We start from the raw sequence: 24,822 nt of genomic DNA on the forward strand, positions 1-24,822 counted from the left end.
TGTTGCATTGAAGAGTCTTATAAATTATATGACAGGATGATACGATAATATTGTAAATTATAATATATTTTTTTATTATTATTATTATTATCAGGTCAAAACTTTCAAACACATTAAAAAAATAAAAACCAACACAAATTTTTTTATGAAAATGAATACACTACAAATTAAAATACCCCAATTATTGAATGTGTCCGAAAACAATAAATAAATATTTGACTCTTATACAAGGTGACTCATCAGCCATGCTCAACTCCAATTTTTCAATTTATTAATTTTTAAAAATAATTTAAGTCCACCATATTTTAAAACTCTTGAGATTTGTTGTAATACTTAAGAATTGGCAATGCAAACTTCTGTTTTTCAAATGAGAACTCCGCAGGTAAAATAACTCAAAATGCTAACGAGTAGACCTATCCACATTTTCAGTTATTGAAATGTTTATATGAAGCATAATAGTCTTTAGAAATAGTAAAATATAAAATAAATATAAATCTTGAACCCATTTCTTGGCTGTTCTTATAAATATATTGATTGACTAATATAAATTACTAAAATTTTCAAATTATCGCTGCCCCATTTTATCCGAACACAGTATCATAGACCTATTATCCTTAGAACACATAGTTAAATAACTGTCGTTTGAAAACAGATGTTTGTATTTCCACAGGACACTCCTTAAGTAATACAAAAAGTCTCAACAATTTTAAAGTATGAACTTTAAGTATATTCGAAAATTCCAAAAATCAGATATCAATACCTGCAATATTGAAGAATACAAATAATTTGATCATACTTGGTGAATCACCCTGTATAAATACATTAAATATTTACCCACAGTGATATTTATAGCTGAAAGCAATTTCAGTACTTATAAACAAAAATAATAATTCATCAAATAATAAAAAAATTAACACAGCATGTTGTAACAGTACGCTGTTGTAATACATTGCCATTTAACATACTGAAACATTTTTATAATAAATATAATAGTTCTGTTTTAATTTAAATTTCACATTTTTTTTTAGTATAGTAAGTATAACTTCAGAAAACTTCTTTAAAAAAAAGTTATTTCAATAATTAAGTCGTTAACCAAAATTAAAGAAAATAAATGAAATAGACTTTGAAATTATTTACGTACATTTCTTTGAGACCACAATAATAAGGACACAATAATTTCCTTAGAAAAGTAATATCATTTTCAAGAATTATAGAAAATGATTTACTTATTAAATAACTATTTATTTAATAACAATAAAATAAAGATAAAAAAATATTATATTGAAAATCAATTTACTAAACATTCAATAGTTGTTTGTATATAATATGTATGTATATGTATAGTAAACTCATATAATAATAATAAATTGTTATTACACGATTTATGAACATACAAGTATTTTTAAATAATAAATTATATTTAAAAGTCAAAAGAGTAATACAACTAACTACCAAGAAATGTAATACCTACCGAATTTGTGTTCTCTCTAAAAATCAATACTTGTTAGTCCTTAAAATATATACTTCACGAATGTATATTATTGATAGATTTATCTATTTTTATTATTATTTTTAAAACGTCTCGTACAACTTATTTATATATTTCAATTTAAATGTAATTATACACTTCTTTAATTTAGAAAGTTAGGTTAATCGTATTACGAATTCAAATGAGTTAATTGAAGGTTGTAATAGAATTTGAAATAGTTCCCGGGAAATAAAAACTCCTTCTTTAATTTAAAAATAATGTATTAGCAAGATTTTTTTTTAACATTAAACAATACAATTTCAATTAATTATTCTTTACAAGAATGGCATTTTTCATTTTAAATAATAACTATTTATTTAATTATATTTTAATTAAAAACAAAATAGAATACAAATGTTTTATAGGTACTTCTAAGTGAAAAATGAATTGGTTTTTATTTTGAAATGAAAACATATTAACCTTAAATATTGTTTTCAATAAAATAATTAATGTAAACTTTTAAAAAACACATCAAATTGTCGGAACTTTATAACCAAAATTATGTATTTTCTCCTATAAGTTCTTAGCAACTATAGGTATTTATTAGCTAAAAGATAATTTACTAATATATTATTATGCAAAAATACTTCTGAAATATTGATGTACATTTTAGCTAAACGTTTATAATTATAATTTAGTTAACAATATTGTAGCAATTTTCAGATTATTGATATCACTATATTATTATGGTAGGTGCCTGGTGCATACTGTTTGTAACAGATTAGCACTTTTTGTATACTTTAGCTTGTCGAAAATTCAAATGCTGTAATATTGTGAAAATAAAATAAAAAAATGCTGTTTTAAAGATGAAAGTCTCCCTTGAAATTAAAATACCACCAAAGCCTTCACTTATTTTAATAAATAATTATTTCTTTTTATTTTAACGCAATTTAATAAAATTATACCATAAAATGTATGAAAATAAACATTTTTTTATTCATCAAATACCTACTAACAAATTATCACCTTTTTATAGTATTTACAGTGTGAAACTCTAACAATTGAGCCAAACCCATTGGTGCATGTCAGAAGTTAGGTACCCGGCTATTGTTGAAATAAACCGAAATGTGGTAATTTACCTTAACATAATAACATATCATTACAACTTGTAAAATAAACTTAATAATTACCTATCACCTGATTCTCAACATACGTTAATTTAAATATTAATATAATTTATTGTTTGAATTTACCGTCTATAAATTACATCTTTATACACGGTTCGATAAAATAATTGTACTACAATAGTGTTATCCCAAGGTCCCTAAACTTTTATACTCACAGTTGAAAACTGATTGTTTCATTTTAATTATGAATATTATTTGCACCATTTTAATAAAAACCACTATAAGTAATACATAATATAATCTCTAAATTATCAATGCGAATATTAAAAAAATATCAAAAATGCTTTAAACAAATAAAATGTAGAATATTATCACTCTATGTAAATAATTATCATAAATAATGAATAAACTAAATAACATCATGAACTTACTCAATATATCAACATTTACTTAAAGAAGTATATGAATATGTGACTTTTATTAAATCAACAAACAAAGTATTTTCATGGAAATTACATCTTTCTTTGGTATCACATTTGAGTTTTATTCTCACTCAGAAAATAGTTCAGAAAACACTTTCATTCCCCAATTTTTTTACTATTATTATTATCGATTAAATATTTACCAACCCATTTACTAATTTTTAACTTGAAATCACATTATTCAACTGATTTGTAGTACCTACCTAAATCGATATTTTCATCAAATATTATGCATTAAATAATATAAAATAAAAAATACATGTTTCATTAAAATAAACATCAATAACACATGTTATATGACCATAAATATTAAATATATTAATATACAATACAAATTAAATGTATAGAAAATATACATACTACCAAAACTACTTACTTACGTTTTAATTAATTAAGATAAAATAAAATAACAATTATTAATTTATAATTATTTTTAATAGAAATTGAACTTTTTTTTTTGTTTTAAGAAAACTGTAAAGAATATTGGTTATTTGTACGTAAAATATAATATAATATTAATAAATATTATTATATCAATTTAATCATAAATAATTTCTAAATCGGAGACAAACAGAAAAATTACATTATATTTTTAACTGTGTGCATTTATTAAATTTAATAAATAAGAAAATAATAAAACAACAAAAAAGAAGAAATATCGTTCTTTTAATTGTGTATATTATTTCATCATTTGATTAATTTTATATTGCATATTTATTATATAATTATTCGTCACATAACACTTACCTCTATTTAATTTAAATAAACTTTAGGGAAAATTATTCAGTATCTGCCACTTCCAAATTATGAAAGTTTTAAGTTATTTTAGAATTAACGGCTGACAAAAATAAGTTAGCTCCGGTATCATTAGGATAACCACAACCAAATAAACAACAACGGGATATAAAACAAATTTTAAAAGGAAAAAACTTTATATGGCGGTTCTTAACAAGAGTTCAAATTTAAAAATCGAACATCGGACACAAAATATTAACGATTTAAATGTATTAACAAAAAAATATCAACATACTTATATAATATCAATAATATTACAGTTATAAAAATATGTAATATGTAATAATATTAAATTATTTATTTTTTGAATAAATATCATAATCTGATAATTCTAGAAGTTAGAACGTGCTCACTAGGTACAAAAAATTACATTTTAAGCAAACTGTACATGCTTCAGCAAAGGTAGCAATAATGAGATCATTTTTTTTTATTTACTATAAATTAACAGTGATGTACTATGAAGGGAGCGACCACCCAGGGACTGTAGCAAAGGTTTTTTCCTGATGCTTTTATATTAAATAGAATATTAATTATACTATTTTAGTTTAGCAGGTATCGGCTAAATTTTATTTTTAACCAATGTGTAAGATTTATTGGTTTTGTATTTGATGAAACGTTCGATGCTAACGGGTTTTTATGATTTGTAGTTTTGAGTTAAATTGTGTTTAGTGTTTGGTGTCCAATTGGTATATATAGCTGATTCGATTTTAAATTCCGTGAAGTGTAGGGTGGGAGTAGAATACAAACCAAGGTGCATCAGTTATCATACGTATAGAGTGATTAATTGAAATGCTTCTATGGTACGAACTTGTGGATCTGAATCCACATTCATACAGATACCTAATAAATAAAAGGAACATGATATAGGTAAATGTAGTATATTAAAGCCAAAGCTTTGAAAAAAAAAACCATCAAAACTATTTTTAAATACATTATATATATTGTACGTAAAGAAGACTCTTATGAGATTTGAAAGTCTATACCTAAATTGTTTGAAACTTTTCATATAGAATGTCTGCATAAGAAATGAGAGAATATTATGGCTTTCAGAATTCCAACGGCTGATAAAAGTATTGTTAAGTGAAAACAATAGTAGCTTTGGTCCAAATGAAAATTGTTATACATATTTTTCACCAAAATATAGACAATATAAGTTAGCCTGTTTATAACTGAATCAAAACCTTTAATGAACTGAACAAATTTAATTATATATGGCCCTTGTCACCAAAGCTATGTTCAATAAATAAAAATGTAATTATTCCATAAAAAATAAAAACGTACCGTGGTGTATTTTACTTACTTTGTATACATATAATAAGTGCATTAAAAAAAGTGTTCATCATTAAAATCAGATGAATAAAATATTGTTACTATTATTATTAATAAAAATACTAAATTAAATTTACAATAATTATAATATTCCTTTTTACTTCTGTCTTTTGTTTTCTTATTTTCTTTAATCATATTCATCTAACTTTTTTTTAAACATATTTGTAGAACATTTTTGTCTTCAATCTAAAACTCGTTCACTTATTTTCATTCTGTTTGGAAACAAACTTTTTAAATTATATTTTTATTGCTTAAACACAATACTGAAAATAAACTCAAATTAATGTTTTTGAATAAAATAATATAATCCACGATGAGGACATAATTTAATCAGCATATTTAAGATTTTATATATTTTATACAAATCGAAAAAAAGAGTTTTTCATTATTTGTCTGTTAAACGATAATAATTATATTTGAATTGTATTTTGATGGTGTGGGCATACATTTTCATTCTCAAAATTTAAATATCACTTACATAGATAACGTTAAAAATCATGATGAAGATATGTTTCATTAACGATCGTATAAGTGAAGTGCTTTAGTGGTGAGGGGGGGGATGTTCATACACGCCGTGCGGGGTATAATAATATAATAATATCCGTATTGATTAAGTTCTTAATTAATTTACAGCTCGCAATATCTATCGTGACGTTTTGAATGAAACTACGGTAATGTGAATTCGGAGCTTACGATCAAACAACGGCGAATTTTCTCTCGGCCTCCGGATAGTATGGTTATGGATGAGCGAGAGGAGCTTATCTGTACATTTCATGCATCGCCTGGCTTTTCTCTTGGCCGTTTTCTATTAAATGCGCAAACACACTCGCCCAGTCATTATTATGATTATTATTATTATTATTATTCTAATACGATGCCAACACACCCCCGCGCCCCAGTAGTGTAAACTCGAAAACAACCGCGGTGTGGTTTGGTAGGTACCTACACTGGTGGCGTGAGTCGGAGGGTCGAAGAGGAGAAGATCCGAGGTGCCCGAAAATCAAACCGCAACAAACAATGAGCCGACCCGAGGATTGTGTTTCCGTGGGCAAATCGTTCGGAAAAGCTGAAAAAGCCGAACGAGCCACTTATTTTAAACACACACACACATACAAATATATACATTATGTACCACCGCGGACGTACGTTTAGGTACCTATAACGATCGTTTCCCATTGTTCGTGCACACACGCAGTTTAACATAATATAATAATCTATAAGCGATATATTTTTTTTTGCAAAAGCGTCTGGGAAAACCATGACGGTTGTTGCCCGTATCCATGCAAGAATCAAAACGAATCAAAGACCACGTGGCGCGGTCGATCGACAATTCTTATGCGTGCAAGATATAAAATAATTTGTGTTTGTATATTATTATCATAATATTACATTACACTCGGTGCAGGTGAAATATTGTACATTAGGTGATTTTTTCAACAAAATACTATACCGAGTATAAACTTTTTTTTAACCAGACGTTAATTCAGCGAGAATTTTTAAATGTAGAGATGCATGTAAATTTGTTTTTGTGTTCCTATCATTTTTTTACTATTTTTAACATCATAATTATACTGTAAAAGTGTTTTAAAGTAAAATATTCATCAAATTCAATATAATAATACTCCTTGTTTAAAAAAATATATATAAGACCAGTATATAGGTAGTTAATTAATTATTTATTTTACATACTTTTGGTTGTATAAAAGGTGTGTTATATTAGACTAGTGGAGTACTGATACGGCAGCAATATTTCCCGTTTATCTGTAAACCTATGACCTTTAAATACGAATAAATTATAACTAATCAACTACTGTTTCGATTTATTCCATTTGTATAGATATACATTATAATCTTATTCTTCAATTAAATATCTGATTTTGTACACATTTTTACTTAAAATATTTATCAATGAAACTACTTACGAGAAAACTTGTATTAAATGTTCAACCCTTATCCAAAATAAAATATGTAATCGATTTTTAACTACAAGAGAATTATAAAATGTTCGTGTATTTTATAAGTTTTGTCAAAATTTAAACTTGAAATGCTAATTAATAAAATCATGACCATCTATCTCTTATATTTTAAATAGTTTTAATAATAACTTTTGAGAAAACTCTTGTTACATTTTTAAACTTTTGACTTTTAAGCAGACATTTTTTTATAGACACTAGTATAAAATAAATTTATAAAAATATAAAATGTCTATAAATAGCTCAAAATCTTAAAAAATATTCCTTGTTTATAAATTATAATAAAAGCATTTGGTGAAAGTTTAAAGTATCTATAGATATTCTTTTTTGAATAATTACACAAAATTAAGAAAATTCCTGAAAAAATTCCTGTTTTCCTCCAATTATTTATACAATTACTGAGAATCTTTAACTTCACACCGTTAAAAGTACCAACTAAGTTGACTTTCCTACCAAAAAAATGATAGATATTAAAATTGAAAATCTAAGCCTTTTTTCTGCTCTAATAGATAATGAAAGATACAAAAAAATACACACATCATTGTAAAATCAAATCGGACGCTTAAAAGCTAAAAGTTCACACTTTTTGAAATGATGAGAATTAATCTATTGAAATAATCGCGTGATATAACATACTTTAATATTATATAGGTATAATATTATATTAACAGGTCATACGACTAGATTATACATAGGTTCAATACGTAAACATAATATTTTACAAAAAGGATAGTAAACAACACTTTTGTAATGATTTAGATTTATTGGTTTATAATATGGGTAGGTACTCGTGATTTATTTTTTGACCCAAAAATAAATCGACTCGGGCCGGTGTAACATTCAATTTTTTAACACCCGGATATTTTTACCTCCCCCCTCACCGTCGAAAATGTGATTTAATAATTATTAATATACCATATATAATTCCATGGCTTACAACTATCAGAATACACCCTGTCTTGTATTTTCAATTTGGGGGGGCTTGGGATTGCTAGCCCAAGGACATACAATTTTAATACGCTATATTGCAATGGTCTGCTTTCCTTTAATATATTCATCCCCTCCCCCCCCCTCAAGTCAAAAGTTGAAATTATGCCTATGGTCATAATCAAAACAAATTATTCATATAAAAATATACAGTGTTCCAGCTGAGAGACGCCCGCCGTCTAGATCCACCGTTTAATTATGTGAGAATTATACACTATAATAACTATAGCTGTTATAATATATTATTAGAATCAGCGTTCGGGCCATACGCATCCGTTTAATGAAACTTAAAGATATGTTTTTTTTTATGATTTTGTGGTCGGCTTGCCATTCAGGCTCCACTTCTGTTATTTTTGTCAGGGGCACAAAATAATTTGCAAATACCTACATTTTATGCACTTTTATAGTTTTATCATAGACTTTTTACGTTAAATCATATCATCAACTTATTGGTCCGTGAAACAATAAGCACTATAAATAATCTCAAGAAATGTATTTTCGCTCTGGAGGTAACTATGATATTCCAGAACTATACTAGCCGGTAACTATATCCTAGGATATTTATACCCACAATAATATAGAATTTTTACCGGGAGGTAACTATATCCTAGGATATTATTACCCCCCAGTCGAACAATTTTACCAGGCAGGTAAATATGTCCTAGCATATTTTTACCGGGGGTAAAATTAAACTAATATATTTTTACCGAGGGTAAAATTAAACTAGTATATTTTTACCGAGGGTAAAATTTTAACCTAGTAAAAATTATTGAGGGTAATAGAACCCTATGACACCGGGCTAGTCATAATAAACATGTACCGGAATTTCTGTAAGATTTCTGGGAACGGAAAATGCATGTCGCCACTGCAGAGGCAGTCTATGGTATATTATAGTGGCCGACCGCGTAATTCGTAAGCTATTTAAAAAAATAATCATTTTACAGCATAATATTACACTCTGGAGTAGATAATAATATAATGTAATACATACATGGATGTTATATGCGAACGGGTGCCTGGCGCTGGTATGTCATTAAATTTTTGAGTGTGATAACCTTTTTAGTCTAAATAACTTGACGAGAATTGCATTTTTGGTGAGTCGACAATTCGCGTGTTTGGCACTCGATCGCCGTGCACGGTCCACTACCCATATTATAAATTACAATGCATACGTTTCACCAATATGAAACATTCCTGCACTTGCTGTGAAACGCAGCGAGTGTAAGGGTAGGTAGATAGGTAGGTATATAGGTCGTGAGATAAAAAAATAATATTTTTGTACAACAATAAATAATTCGTCTTGTGATATATGTAGTATGTACTATGTATATATATATATAAATATATATAAGTGCTAGCAATTTGGTCGGGAAAACCTATCGCCGATCAATATGTTTCATAATATTTGCCACTATTGGCACGTCTTAAATTATTCTTAAAAATGTACCTAAATATTTTTTTTTGTTTATCACACGAAGACATTTTATTTGTTTTGAATAAATTCCGCTACGCTTTTGTAATCAGAATTGATTTAGTAACTAATTAAAATTAATAAATCTATTTTCCTATTATATAATAATAACAAACCTTAAACGTACATAAACTAATATTTAGTTAAGAGCAATATATTATGAAGAAATTTATCTATCAAACTTCATAATATCAAAAGTTTTAAAGATAATAGTATTATTCGTCTAGATTTACATTTTTATATAATATGTGGAATTTACAAGCTATCCATCATAAACCAAATTTATGTGATAACTTTTACGTTATGATAACACATATAACATACAACATATTTTCCTTATCTAATTTATAGTAGCTTGACAATACGGTGTTTAAACTGTATTTTAATTATTTACTTTAAAATCTGTTACTTTAATATAAACCCAAATCCACCGTATAATTTCAGATAAAACAATCATGCTTAATATGACTTTAATAAAAAACTAAAACGTAATCAAAAATTCAAAAAGGCTTACCTTCAGCTGCAATATAATGAGATCAGATGAGGTCAATGCTATTCATTGTTAGCAATTAACGGAGATGTCGATCAATACCGCGTGTCAATCTACCTACAAAAAAAATAAAACATTTAGTTATTAATATGGTACAATGTTATGTTTATATTATATTGATAAATAAGTATTTTTAACTAGGTATTATAGAAGTTGTATCCTAAAATTTAGATTGCTGTTTAATCTTTTATTAATTTTAGATTTTACTATAAAATAGTGTCGTTTAGTATTGGTCATATATTTTAAAGGTCAAATTCTACACTATACAAACTATATTTTATTTTTTACATAGTTAAACCAAAAATAAAAAATCGCCTTCTTGAAAACATGTAAATATCTAATAAGATTGTACCTACATGGCTATACAAAGTGCAGTGGTAATAAATTTCAGATCCTACGCGAAGTGAGATGCAATTGGTTACACAGTAACATGTTTTTTTTATTACATTTTGTTTCTAAGAACACTTTTAAAAAATATTCTCGTATTCCATTGCTCCAATATTCTTGTAAAAATGTAGAGTCAATCAAAAATTCCATTTCGATTTTTCTTTGAGTTCATAAAAAAATTACATTAGGTACTTCCCACAAAAAATGATAAAGACTACATGAAATATTATACTAAAGTAGCATATAGTTGTTTATTATGTATATTTCGTTATTATAACTCTATAACGAATTAGTAAAATATTAAATATAAATCTGATTTTTTTTTTTTATAAATATGTATTCGAAATTCGAATATAATTAAAAATGCAAAATAATACATTTTATAAGTTTGAAAATACTAAAAATAATAGAATTGAATATCTTATAGCTCATGTTTATATGTTGCTAAAATATATTTACCCGTCTTAAAAGTTAAAATAACCTGTTTTATAATTTTGACAACGATAATATTCAAATAATAAGAATTTTGTGGTGAGGAGAAATATTAAAAAATATTTTAAAACATTATTATTATGAAAAGTTTTAAACTAAATGAAAACTCATAAATCAATACGAAAAATAGACTTTACAAGCAAATTTTACCTTTCATACATTTTATGTGATAATTAAAATTATCACTCTTCCATATCAATTTGACTTTCAGTTCAAACTTATCATATTAACAGACTCTTACATTGCTGGAAAATCTTACTACCTATATACATTATAATAACTTAATTCTAATTAATTTCTCTTCAGTGCACAATGCCCATCAAGTTTCGTGTACAGATTCTGTAATCTGCTTCTCAATACCTTTCGCACAGTGGATTTATAGTCCGATGAGCTCCTTTTAAAAAAATATGAATAATATTGTTTTAAACGTAAGACTTTAAATCACTACTTTAATGTACGGCTTATAATATTGTCTATAGTCTATGTTATAATATTTTAGAAAAGATAAAATAAAGTCTTTCAAAATTTTTGCTCGTCATAAGCTTCTAGACTTACTAATTTCATCATTCTACATAGTTTGATCATTATTGCGTATATGTCATGATTTAAACTTTAAAGCATTAGATTTAGTCATTTTATATTATTTTATTTAATAGTGTAATCCATTCGAAACATTTTTATTAAATGCAAAAATTCATCTATACCTACTTCAAATAATTTTTTCTCCTACGCAAAATAGCACACAATGCAGTCAATAAAACAAATGTAAGAAAATGTAAATATAGAAATCGTTATAATATAATATTAAAAGTTTTGTTTGAGAATGTACTTTTTAATATATAATTCAATACTCACACTTACTTTTGACTTCTCAATAATTAAATAAAGAAAAAAATTTAGCACTATCCTAGCAAGTATCAATAATAAAGTAAATATGTTTACATTCCAATAAAATTATAAATATTAAATTTTTTATAAATTCATACACGGATTTTGTTATTATAATATATTCGTGTAGGTATTTATAATTAACCTTAATGATGAATAATTGTTTTGGTTTTTAAATAATTTAAATAATAGTTCCGATGAGATTCCAATTCCTAATAATTTCATATGGCTTCGGATCCATAACTGTTTTTCATTCCCTGATGTAAATCAATATTTTTTTTTTTTTTTTTTTTTCATAATATAATTTTTACATAACATTAAAAGCAATAAACATTAATATTTTTAATTCTGTATTTTAATTTTCAATAAGGAATGGGTCGTTTGTTCTGTATTTGGTAATAACCAAACAATAAATAATATTATTGTTTTACTGCTGTAGCCTTTAAACACAATCATTACATTTTATATTTTTTAATAAATGAAAGCTTATCGTCCAATGATTAAACGATGATATTTCAACACGTAAAACGCCAGTTCAACATTTAATCCACTAAGCACAGTATAATATTATGTCACATTACATCACAAAAGAAATAATGATGATACCATAATAATATAATAAAGTAGGTACCTATATGTATGTCAACCATACACGTACAATTTTAAACAAAAATAATGTTCAACCACGGAAGTAGCTTCTATCGTGTGTTTACCCAACGTGGTATACTGATATACATAATATTATGCTGATATTGTACGATATACGGTGGTAATGTGGTATATAAATATATGATATAAATCAAAACCATGCTTTTAATTACTATTGGAAAAAATATTATATTTTTCAGATGCTTCAGTATAGATTCGGTAACACAAATAGCGGAAAACTTTTTTAAAAAAAAATAGTAAAAATGGTTTTCAAACAATAACTTACCATTAAATAATAATACAACAGTCTTTTTAACTAAATTCAATATAAACATCTCTAAATTTTAATTTTCTGCTTTTAAAGTCCACGAGCCAATATGTAAATCTATTTTACAATACAAATGTCCAGTGATGAATATTGATAAACAGAGTTAAAAATACCGAATACTTAGACGTTACATTCGACCACAGATATATATATATAATAACTAAATACCCGACTCCATATACAACAACATTAAATTATGATGCCCGACGACATTTGTGACTTTGGCAATGTTTACAAATTCTAATCGTTTTGATTGGCTACGGGCTTGTTTGATATGAAATATTGTTGTTTATTATCTTATTACCTTTCTAACGATTAGTAAACATTGCCAAAGTTGCAAATAGCTGCCAGCGTCATTGATAAGAAGAAGTCGGGTATCTAGTTATTATATATTATATCTTTGCATTCGACCGACATTTTTAATGTATTCAAATCTATCGGCATGAAATTTAAAAATTCTTAAATTATATTTAAATGTGCACATGTTAAAAAATACATAGGTACCTACTTTTAATTATGTCAACCTTTATTCGAATGTGCTATAGTGGCATGGGCAGCTAAAATCTATATTATTATACAGATAGCAGAGAATACAACCTCACTAAAAATTATGCATCGTAAACTTAGGCTTTTTCCTAATAAACAATTAAACTCATAAACGAAACTATTATCTGTAAAAAAATTATACCACAAAAAAACATTAAATTGCATATCACAAAATAACTTAACGCAGCCAGCAATCCATAACTATAACACAAGATTTGACAATCTAATATTTCACAAAATATTATAACAGCTATCTAATAACTGATTTAAGATAACCATTAACTTAAGGACTTAAAATAGTTTATCAATCATTGTTCTATTGGATTATTATTGACGTACTACCTACTAAACTACAGTATAATGCTTATATATAACTTTAACTTAGTAGATATTCCAAATTATCAACAAGTTCATCATTATTTATTTGTGTATCGGATGAATTTATTACACGCATCATTTTTTATCTTATATAGTATTCTATAAGGAATGCACAACTTCTAAAATAATAAGTATAATTTATGGATAGTTATTAAAATCATTTTTAGAATAGGTACTAAATAGACAAAAGTACTATAAAAATTATATCTATATTCAAGTATGATAATGATTAAAAAATTGAATTTTTCCACGAGTCTTTATAAATCACCTATATATTCATACAAATTATAAATATCCTACTACTCACATTAAAACAGTAGTATACATACGTTTTGTTGGTAGGTTTATTAAAGAGAATGGATTTTTGATATACTTTGGTAGTTTATATTATAAATTATAATGCAGGTCCACATTTGATGATTACAGTTACATTAAACTAAATTTGATATCTTAAATACTATTAAATACAATCTCGTCATACCCCATGCCCCAGACCCTTTGAAAAATCGTAAGTAGGTACCTACACCATTAATGCACAAATAATATATATTGACCCTATAGTAATAGGCAAGTGATGCTAAATGAAGACCGACATTAAAACCTTCAGCGTGACTCATACAGTACACAACTTTTTCTCTCTTCATTTAGTCGCACACAACCTCGACAATGGATTAAGCTTGTAAAGCATCTTATCGGGTTTCCTCCTCGTTTTTCCTTCTTGTAGTCGACTTTATCCTTAATTTGCCATTGCTGCGTCGTCGACGTCCGACGAACCCTTGTTCGATAATTATTGTCAACCGGACATTTCTACAGCAATTGTACGATAATGCTCTTTTTATTTTCGATTATCTTCATCCCCGGCAAATGATAAAACTTTATACTTAGATAAATAAAAATACATGTACTCCTAGGGTTCGTCGAAAATGTGATTAAAAACTTAGGTATAGTCAACAAATACAATTTAATATTGTTCAGTTTTAAATTATAGTTAATTTAAAATAATAATGTTTTCATATATTTCAATAATTACCTAAAATATTAAAAATAAAACAAAGGTTATGGCAAAAAATCATTGAAGTCTTGTACTTGATGTATAAATATATAGATAACGATTATTTGTATAGCATTATCATCTGGCATTTGCCTGCAAAATGCAGCTCTTTTAATACTTTTTGTTTTAATTTCATTATCTGTAGTTCAAACATTGTTATACACTTATACAAATATAATATCATTGATTGATAGACAATAATTTGTCATGTCCTAAGTTACCAACATTAAAAATATAATAAAACCACATATTTTATTTTAAAATAAAATATTTTTACTCCAATCCCTATATTCAGGTCACTTCAAATGTCGACATAATTATGGTAATATATGAATATCAAAATGTAAACTATTTAGAAAATCCAATATAATTTTACGTGAAACAAAGTCTTATAAATCAATTGTGATTGAACAGAAGAGTCAAGTTTTTGAAAATAAATAAAAATGAACAATTTGAAAACAAATTGTTTAGATTATTAAACTACAATCGTTCAATTTATCATATGAAAAATATATTTAAAGTATTAAATATTTCAAAGAATGAGATATAGTTATAGACTGAAATACGTAAAAAAAAATATTACGTAATTAAGCTGCAATATTTTTTATTCCTTGCGATAACAGTATTTTTAAAAAATATATAAAACAGTAATCTTTTTAATAAATAATTGTATAAATAATTTAAGCCACCAAGATGAGTTGGTCTTGATTGTTATATGAAATGTATTACAATTTTATATAGTTATTCCGATCAGTTACCACAATCGTAAGATCGTTTAAATACAAACCATGTCACAAGCATTTCAAATAGAATTTGATAAAAAAAGAATCGCAATCCAGTCTCGATAAGAAAAAATATATCATATGAAATAGATGTATGTATTGACATCGGCTTAAAGAAAACATCGTACCTACTACAACGTATAATGCCCGCGAAACACGTTCTAGTACATATTGTATGCAACTACTATACGAACGAATCACCAGAATACAATGGTTGGTAAGGAACGAAAATGGAAGAGACACAATAATTGTACAAAGCGCTGTACACATAAAAGTAACCATAAGATCGTTCTAAATCAACCGATCCATCTACGGTAGTATACGACGGACGTTTAATACTGACTATTTTTTGTACCCTTCTCCGCCTATTAAGTTCTTTATTTCTATGTGTACTTTTATTTTTTTTAGTATGAGTAAAACTTTCGAGTAATCCATTACACTGATTGTTTTCCTTTTTATACGTCTTATGAACACGTAATTGTCAAGAATCGAACGGGACATTTTCTTACGCACCGATATAATAATAATAATAGTTGCGGTAGACGTCGGTCTGAACAAGTAATTTATTTTATTTCATATAGTTACGTATTCCGGAAAACTATTTTCCAATATGTATGACCGATGGTGATGACCAACATCGTCGGTATAGTATATAACGTGTATTTTATTTTATTTAACTCAGCCAACCAATGATTTCTAATCGTCCTCTGTCTCGTGGAAAAATCGATATAAAAGAAGAAAAAGTATAAAAGAACACTTAGTAGCTAATATAAAGAAAACCTAAGAACGTATTCGTGAAAATTTTTACAGTAGTTTAGATTACATTTTAGCCGACTAGTTATATCTACAACTAAGGTTTTAATATAAACGTAATTGCGGTTGGCGGGAAAAAGATGTAAGTCACTAGAAATCAGGTTTACAATATATTCACAGATTATAAAGGTGCTATGTTCATATCGCATCATACAATACGTCATATTAAACACCTACCATTAGAAATAACCGTTATGAGAGACAATCATAAAATCTTGAAACATAATGTTTACTGTGTAGTATATCAAGTGCTAGTATTAGAATATAATTCACATAATATTTTGTCAACATAATCGAAAATATTAAATGTGTACATATTTTAGCGTATGCTGTGTAATAATAACATAATAGCGATTGTACGAAAATAATACCACTATAATATTTAGACTAGGTAGGTACTAAAAAACTTTATGTATCAGCGCGTGGCGAGAATACCGACTGCCACCTCTTCGTGAGTGCGTCCATACGCCCGGACTTACACAAAATATAATATCCATCGCCTATACGATGCCTTATTATATCCGTATAATATGAATATTTTAAGACAGTTATATATTTAAATATATTTAAGTCTTAGGCAACAAATATGTACAGATAAACAACATTGTCGTGACTTCGTGTGTTTAAAAACATAATATTGTATACGTCCATTTGCTTGGCCGCAAATAATACGTAGGCACACGTCCACCGACCGATATGATAACATTAAAGTCTCTCTCAAAAAAAAATTACCTCCGTGGTGTCTAAGATTAGATAACATGCCAACAATATTGCTCTATGGTAAAAATACTAATTTACTACACGCATTGTATTATATTATAATACATTGTAAGACGCGCTCACGCAAATCGCAGTGCCAGGTACAACGCAATGGTTGAGAATCTCACTTTTAGTCACAAGAATAATAACTGCTATTGTTTTGACAAAATATTACGTATTAAATGTTTCCAATTGAATTTAGTGGTATTGTTTAATGATATCGTTCATCAGGAAATTTAACACTGTAAATATATACTGACGATAACTTAAAAACAATACATTGATAACGATAAATTGTAATTGATATGAAACGGTTTATTTTCTTTCTAATAAAATATACAAACAACTTTGGATAAAATGGTAAAATAAAACGTTCAAAACTAAAAAGTTGTTATCGTTGTAAGTTGCTATCAGAATACTCTTCGTTGTTATTAATATCGACGAGATAGGATTCTACTACGTATTATCGGTTATTATTATTACAGATTATATTCGTACATTCTAGTTAAATAATAATGAACGATATTTCTAAAGTACCTACCTAATAATACATGTTCTTAATAAAATAGTAGAAGCTACGAAGTTTTTTAATCAATATTTTCTATTTCACAGTAATTATTATCCGTAAAGCAATATTGCTTATAAACTATAATAGGTCATATATGAATGTATCAAGCATAATAACATTTTATCAAAATTATATTGTTTTATCACTACAAAATAAATCTTTTAGAAACACAACACTAAAATCAGACATGCTCTTAATAAAAGTTTGATATAGGTACCCATTAGAGATACTAAATATTGAAACGATGACATTCATCTCACTAAACACAAGAAAAACAATACAATGACAGTATTAAATTCAAACTCCTTTATAAAAATTATATAAAACAACAATGCAATTCTAAACTAACACCTTAAAAATTAAAATGAACTTAGGCCCAGAAAATGTACCACATATTCAAAATTCATATACAAAATGTATTTAATTTGTACAACAAATGGGGTCAATAATAAAAAAAAATTAAATTCAAACAGTTCAAACAACAATCAATTTAATCGGTTCATACTTATTTAGTTTAAAGTAAAACTAAAAAAAAAAAACAATATTATAAAGTATGTAAAAGCGGTTCTTAAACTTTTGTAGTACGTGTATAAAGGACTTTTTCAAACTGCGTACCTCCATCCAATTTTATTTAAAATAACCTTGTCTTTTTTTTTTACAAAATATCTCATGTTGTATAAACAATATTTTAATATTCATTTTATTTTATGAATAACATAGGTAGGTAAGTTAGCCATGTTAGGTTTTATAATATTAACTAGTGAATTCTACAGAAACAAATATTGAAGTAAATATAAATCATCATATTATGCATCAATACCTATGGCATAATTTCAAATAAAATTCTCGATTTCGCAACCAGGAAATCAATATAATATATAAACGGCATGATAGGTGTAGTGTGTACATTAAATTGAATTTCAATAAGTATGACCTATAAAAATATATTACCGGGAAATTGCATTTTAGATGGTATACACATCCAGAGGCATGAAATTAAAGGAAATAAAACATACTGCAAAGCAATGAAAAAACGTAATTTATCCCAATAGAAAATAAGATGTTATTTTGAACTGGATAAGAATCACATGCACCTGGTCACTTGAATCACATGCAAACATTAATGGTAAGAAAAACTCACAAACACTTTGAGATCTATAAAATCGAACTCTTTGTAGACTTGTAGTACATAATATATTTTGTATAGATACAATTCGAAAGTGCTAAATTCTAAGAAATTATAAATCGACTGAAACCCTTTAATCAAAATAATTCCGAAATTAAAACAAAGATTCATTGCAAATACCATTTTAAACACAGTAAAAACAATATAAATTACAATATAGCAGTATGATAAGATTTATTAAGATTTGTAAAACCAAATTCCTTTTACCTTTATATTTATTGTTATTAGTAATATATAGGATCTACACTTTTTTTTTACATAATATGAACCTATTTTGGATTTTTGTTAATTTTTACATAATGTTGATTCGAGAAAGAAATCACTTAAGTGACAATTTCATCTGTAAAATGTCACTGTAATAATCTTAGAAACCAATTTCTAATGATACAACGGCAAAGATTCTCAGACATAATATAGTTCTTGCTGCATCTAACACCTATAAGCGGATATTAATGGTTTAGGAGTGATTACTAGTAACAACGATAACTCGACGATACAAAGGCCAATTTAAAGGGGGCCTAAAAAACCCACAACATTTTCTTAGGAGCGACTAAATTTTTTTAATAATGTGGCGATCACAGACAAAGTGGTAGCGACAATATAGAAGGATCGATTATGTCGAGACATATTATGTATTCTGCCATATACATATATTATGGAGATCAGAATAGATAGTATGGTTTGTGATATTATGAAGAGCGTCAGTGATAATGCAAAGGGGCGTTTATATCATTTTTAAATATCGAGACTTATTCTGAAATCTGGACAGTAATAATGATTATTTATTATATAAAAAAAGAAAACTAAAATACAAGAAAAATATTATGATTATATTATAATATAAGTAAATCACTAATCAATAATTATTATGTACAAAAACTATGCAAAGTGTGTATTAGAAACTAAACACATTATTCAAGTGCAATTTAATGCGTAAACTTTACTTATCGATGACTTATAATATAATTACGGCAGTAGAATGATGGTCAGGCCTTGTAGTGTCTATACTATCTATAAGTTTTAGCCTGAAAATGGAAACCAAAGTTATAGGTTAAAGGAGCTGTTAGTTTGTCCAGTATTACTTCAGGCCACCAAGGAAAAGGACATCTTTCACATAAAATGTAAACAAGACGCAGGTCACGTGGCTTAATAGAACGGCGAAATGGCAATATCATTTTCTTCGCGGAAAGCGAGTGATTTCGTATTTCTATGAAAATTGAAATACCAACCTATAAAAAAAGATTCACATTTTCTCGGTAAGCTAGTTTTTAAAGTCCCTTGGAAATTAAAACCAACCTGTGCGTATATTAATTATTCTAGTTAAATTATAATTGAATATAATACAGTGACTGATGTTAAATGAGTTACCCCTGCAACACCAAATGAAAAATTTAAACGAAAACGAAAACGACACGTTCGTACGAGACATCACCGTAAAACAGAGTGACTAACAACTGGATGGTTAATTGCAATTGATTTTTAATTGAAGCTAAAAGTTCAGTAAATCTTGAAAATCCTTAGGTTTCATTCGGGCTTACGGTATGTAGGTAGATACGTACTTTATTATCCACAAAAATAATTTAATTTAGCTGACACCTCCATCCCATACCGTTGAAATTTCCTTATTTTATAGTAACATTTCTACGCGTTACGAAGTTAGATTCTTTAGTAGCAGCTCTTCCACAGACTAATATTATAATGCATATAAAATCTGAATACGGATCCTAAATTAATTCAACACAATATTTAAAAGTGTGTGTTTTTTTAATATTTTAACGTTTGTTTAACACTTAAATATTCTGAAATAACATCCTCAGTTCCAAAAATATTGAAGATTCCGTAGCTTGTGAGGATATAACATTCAATCGGTATAAATGTAATTATATTACAATATTATATTACATAGGTAATATAGTGCATGCTGTATTTCAACATCTAAATCAAGTTCAAAAAATAATATATTTTGTGGACTACATCACTTGGCTTTTCTTCAGTCGTGTTATCATCGCTACTTACCACTAATAATTACTCCTAAAAAAGTCCTAAAACCACCAATATCCGTTTGTTGACATGTTAGCTGCAGTAGGAGCTATATGCCTGAGAACCTTTCCCGTCGTCTAAAAAGAAATTAGCATGTGTCACATACGTTACAATAATATTATTATTATTTTAACAGGCTAACAGCTACAGATTTCAGACTCCTAAATTAAAACAGACGGTCTGACTATAGAAATATTGATCATTTGATATTAATAGGGATAGCTTAAAATGTCGTCACCTAGTTTGGGGCATAAATAATCACTATAGTTTCATATTAAGTGATATTTTTTAAAACTTTTTGTTATTTATTTTCAGTTAATATTATATAGATACCCATTATATTATCACTATAGCACTAAACTACTTATATATTATATACATTTCAGTGGCGATCGCCCCACTGGCTACTGGGCAAACACTTAATTTGATAAGTACCTACTGAATAGTACAATATCAATATTGTGAGTTGTGTATTGATACTTAATAGTGCATAAAAAAAGAGAGCCACCAACATTAATTTGAGCTGTCTTTGCCCTTGCCATTCGTATATTATTAGCGTCGATACATATATATTATATTATTATCTGTGAATTTCCACACAAAGCTATAAACATTTTTGAAGTGGTGTACTCATCTCATTTGCCAATAAGTGGGGGTGAATAGATATTTGAAAAATGTAATAGATACCAATTGGTCACTATGGGTATTTCCACCTTAGTACAGGCAGTGGCGTAGTTACGGGGGGAGTGTACGAGGTTTCCCCCCCTCCCAAACAAAAATCTTTTTTATATTGGTATTTTGTTTTGGGAAAATTGTTGTGATAAGAGACTTTCCGCAAACGGCCGACGGTACGAATAATAAACTATATAGCACGACAAGTCGACAAAATGATATCATATAATTAATATATCATAAATATATTTTAACCCCCCCCCCCCCCCCAGAAAAAAATCGTATCTACGCCGCTGAGTACAGGTAAACGTCAATTTATCATTTTATGAAATAATCGATATTTTTTGGTTTTTTTTTGTGCCATTATGTATCAGATTAACAACCTCGTTGAAATGTATTAAGACTATGAGGCAGTATATTACAACTTACAATACTATAATATGGCGATATCACACAACAATATATTTGATTTGATTTTATTGATGTCACATCAAATGATAACTACAGCTAATAACATATTTTCAAATAAATTAAAAATAAATATTAAAAAATATAACGTTTTATTACCGTAGGTAGGTAGTGAGTGTAGGTAAAAAATAAAATATACTTGGGGTGACGCCCCTATGCCCCCCCCCATAGTATACGCCCCCTACACTATATGTATCGTCTATAAATGATACGATTATTATAATACGGTGCGGCGTAAATACTATATACCTACCTACATATTATTATAATAATATAACGTCCCGAGTAAAATGTAATTAATTGTTATTATTATTATTATTATTATTAGAGTATAATTAAAACATTTTACCCGGGGTAAAATATACGTACGGTATACATGTATGCGTAGGTATACGCCGGAGTCGGTAAAATTAATTCGTCCCCAGACTTTTGGGTTCCTGCGGCGAAACGGTTTGCAGTGTCGGTCGGTTGGCTGGGGCGGTGGCAGGGGGGGAGAGGATACGCACCTAACCACGTGCGCGATGGGATTCGTCGTCGTCGTTGTACCTAAAATCATTTCACAACAGTGCTATAATGATAATACTGCAGACTCGCCCGCGAATACACCCCCCCCCCCCCTTACAACGTATACCTCCCCTATGTCGCGATGGGATCACCCTGTATACAATATTATTATGGCCCGTTGGCTTAATTCGTTTTAATTTCGTCCGTCGGCGCGGTTTTCCTTCGCCGACTCGCTAATTATTATTCCGCGCCGGCCCAGCAGTCTCGCGAGCGACATTACATGATATATACTTACCAACTATTATTCCATATATAGTAGCCATGGCACTATATTATAATATGCACTATATCGCAGCGACCACTGCAGCGACGACCGCTTCCATCGTCATATAATATTATTAAAATGATATAGGTAATCAAAGAATATTCCAACCCAATGGATGTAGTATGCAATATAAGTAGCGTTTTATTCACTCGATATATCATCGACTTATATTATTATATACGCACAAATATTAATATTATTATCAGTTATCAGCTAATGTCGATCGTGAAACTGCAGGTCTACACATTTGGAAAATTTTTTTCGAATATATGGTAATATATAAAATGGTAAAAATATTTCGAATATGCTTTTTATCGTAATGCACACTTTATATTAATATAATATACCCCGGCCACACCCGTGAGGTCATAACAAATATAGGTAGGTACTATATGCAACTGCAGAGACAAAACATCGGTCTGCGGCTGTCTGTGGCTATATAAACTGCAGATCCATCTTACGTCGCGGGTATACGATTGGAAACTAAAAGATTATTTAACTTTAAATTTCAAGTATTTAGATAATCTTAGATTTCAAAATTTGTTTTTCTTGCAATAATCAAATTAAAATATACAAACAAAACACAGTAAAAAGAAAAAAAAACTAATTTCTATTATACAATCACTGTCTTTTCTACAGCACACTTTTAATTTCATGCTACAAACTACGAATTAGATAAGTGTATCGTATTTCACACAATTTTAGTCTCAGTGGCTGCATCGAAAGTGGAACTTGTGTATTCAATTTGACGAGCCAATAAGTGAAATGAAGGTCCATCGTTGAGCTCACGTTTTTGGTGGGTCTTTTTAAGGATTCACGAAGTCAGCCGTGCGAAAACATCGAGGTTGATGATAAGTCAAACGTATTATATCAAAATAAAACGTCTCAATTTCGTGTCCTTCCGGCCCATCAACGATATAAGTTTCCGTATAAATTGACCGATTTAGAACCGAATATATAATTATTTGTTTATTGTTTTTATCATCACTATAAAAAATTATAATTTTTATTTTACTACGTTAACTGGAAATCATAATCGATACAATATACTAGGTATAATTTACATAATAATGTATACATTAAGTTGTTAGTGTTTTTAAATGTAAGTCATAAAGAATCGAAAGATAGGTAGGTACTATAGGTAGTATTATTTGTCATATTTTTTGCAGCAGTAAGACCGATTTATACATTTACTTTTTTTCAGAACTTTAAAATATTTATCATATATATTTACGTAATATAATTATATATTATATGTATAGGAGCACACGCGCTTATTTATTCTTATAAACGTTTTACATATCTATAAATATATATTATATGTTAAGTTTAGATCGTGTACGCATTCTGACTTGAGCGATTGTAATACTAAAAGGAACAAAATATATGTAGGTACGTAGTGCGTCAGTACCAATGTGAAAATAAATATTAATGTAAACACGCACAGAATACATTTTTCATATGACTGCTTTTATCACCCAATGGTATTGTTATAGTGGAATGTATATAATGTGCGAACAATTAAAAATAAAATGTTTCGACTTCTTTAAATTACTATACCTCATGAACTCCGCTTAAGTTTTGGGCATTTGTTGTTATTAAATATAAAAATGCTTGACATAATATTATGTATCTCAATATTTAATATACAATTGTTATATTTTTTAAAACGCTCTACACGTCATATTGAGTTATATTTGTTATTACTTATTAATCAATACCTCCTATATTATACGCGTAATCGTTATGTCAAACACGTCAATATATTGTAAATATTTTATAAACTAAAAAACTAAAAAAGATGT

At 27.7% G+C, this 24,822-nt stretch overlaps 1 long non-coding RNA gene across 1 annotated transcript in view; it reads right to left on the reverse strand.

The window, feature by feature from the left end:
- Positions 1–24,822, reverse strand: part of LOC103309451 — an 85,013-nt gene that overhangs the window by 40,554 nt on the left and 19,637 nt on the right. Inside the window, exon 2 of the long non-coding RNA XR_510733.3 lies at positions 10,147–10,239. This is a non-coding gene — a long non-coding RNA (uncharacterized LOC103309451). The remainder of the gene's footprint in view (positions 1–10,146; positions 10,240–24,822) is intronic.

The sequence above is a fragment of the Acyrthosiphon pisum genome, chromosome A1 (genome assembly GCF_005508785.2).
Source record: "Acyrthosiphon pisum isolate AL4f chromosome A1, pea_aphid_22Mar2018_4r6ur, whole genome shotgun sequence".
NCBI classification, from domain to species: Eukaryota; Metazoa; Arthropoda; class Insecta; order Hemiptera; family Aphididae; genus Acyrthosiphon; species Acyrthosiphon pisum.